We start from the raw sequence: 2031 nt of genomic DNA on the forward strand, positions 1-2031 counted from the left end.
AAATATAATTCTTCCCTGTTCTGTGCTCCTAACCTAGCATACTCTGTTGCATCAGTTATGTCTTCTGCCCTTCCCCCAGCTGCACTACTAATCCCCTGAGGACATGTGCTATGCCTTCTTTTTTCTTGTTATCTCATGGTGGTGGCACAGAGTTGAAACAGAGGACACTGGCAATAAATGTTTGTTGGGTTAATGAAAGCTTTTTAACACCTTAGGGGTATGCAATGACCTTTCAACAAGGCATATCTTTTAGGCAGATGGCAAGAAGAGGAAGAAACATTCTCAACAAAGGGATCATATTTATGAGAAAAACCATGCCTAGTTATGTTATATAATAAGTATCCTGTCGTCTCATGAAACACAAATTATGTGCAAAGTTTTAGAAGACAAGATTCAATTTTGTAGAATGAGACACATATACAGATAATCATGAATACTATGCTTAACACACATGCCTATATTTTTGCAGAAAAAAGACAGGAAGGTGGTAACACTGGTTTCCTTCACCTCTGACTCCCCAATTTTACTCTTGCTGCTAAAAATAATTACCATTACCAGTTTGATGTTAGTCACCCAAAAATATTTGCTGAACATCTATTGTCTCTACCCAAAGCAGACCCTGAGTTGATGACATGAGTGTAGCAGATAGTTTATGCGGGAGATGATCTCAAGAAACACATATGAGGAAGTGGGGAAAGTAAGACAGGAGAGAAAGAAAAAAAAAAGTTTACATTAATGATGAAGTTACCATTAAGGGTGACTGGAAAGCAGTTCTTTGGAATACCCTCTGAGAATACATGGGGACATGATTCAGGGTGGAGGTGTTTAATCACCATAATTTGATGCCTAGAAAATCCTACAGAAATAACTGAGTACTAGAGTTAACAGTGAGGTTAGATAAAAGACTAACATAAATACTGATGGATTTCTTATACACTGTGATAATCCTTCACAATGTAATAAAAAATATACTCACAGTTCTCAATAATAAATATATATGTAAATAAATCTTCCAAGAAATATACCTGGACTGTATGGAGGAAAGTATTACATTTAATGAAGGACATAAAATAATAGTTGGATGAACATCATCAGAAAAAGAAATATACAACTAAAGCCAGGTTTGTGAATAAATTTGTTTGAGGTAAAAATGCATTTAAGAAGGTTGCATCTCAACTTGTAGCAATGGGTCTTGAATGAGATTAACAATGACTAATGAAGGGAAACTTGCTTTTGGTCATGTTCCTTTGTGTTGTTTAATTCTTTTAAAGCAATATATCTGTGTTCCAATGATATGAAAATCCTTAGAAAAGAATAAATATGATCCATGTAAAATTTATAATTTTCTCTATAAAAACCAAAAAACCATACTCACTGCTGTGGAGTTAGTTCCAACCCATAGTGACCCCTCCTTGGGTTTCCAAGGTGGTATTGTTGTGCCCAGGTTATGAAGGAGTTGTTTGGTGCGAGGAATTTGCTAACACACGACAATGCAAAAGCAAAAGGAAAGTTTATTAGCTAGCTCGAGTTAGGGTCCCTGCTCTCACCAATTCAATGGATTGAGCAAAAGACCTCCTGCTCCGTTACTGTCACATCTTTATAGAAAAATATGCGGTGGAGTAGAGAATTGGGTTTTAGGGCAGGGGTTTGGGAAGTTGGAGGGCGGGTTGGAATCCCCTGGCTTCAAAGGTGAGCGAGAGACTTTGTTGGAGCCATGCAGAACTCTCTGATATGTGCGAAATCCAGGGGGAGGGGGTGAGACCAGGCAGAGCTTGAGGTATGGGAAATCTCCACATTAAAGGTTTCTGGTTAAAGATTTCTCAGGCCTCACATTTCCCCCTTATTTTTTGTTATGTATATGAGGAATCATTCTCTTGTACAGCATCAGAACTCTAATTACCTGAGAGAGTAGGCACTTCTCAGAACATTGTTTTGCGCTACTCCTAACAGAAATTTTCTCCAGGCGGACAATTTTAGTAATCAGGAGTTCTTCAGTTGCTTACAGAAAATTTCACTTTGGAGTTTATAAAG

The 2031-nt window shown here is 37.6% G+C and overlaps 1 pseudogene; it reads right to left on the bottom strand.

Moving 5' to 3' along the window:
- Nucleotides 1-232: 232 nt before the first annotated feature.
- Nucleotides 233-2031, bottom strand: part of LOC122150076 — a 3035-nt pseudogene continuing 1236 nt past the window's right edge.

Source organism: Orycteropus afer, unplaced genomic scaffold, assembly GCF_000298275.1.
Source record: "Orycteropus afer afer isolate SDZICR_OR568_19922 unplaced genomic scaffold, OryAfe1.0 scaffold00085, whole genome shotgun sequence".
Classification (NCBI taxonomy): domain Eukaryota; kingdom Metazoa; phylum Chordata; class Mammalia; order Tubulidentata; family Orycteropodidae; genus Orycteropus; species Orycteropus afer.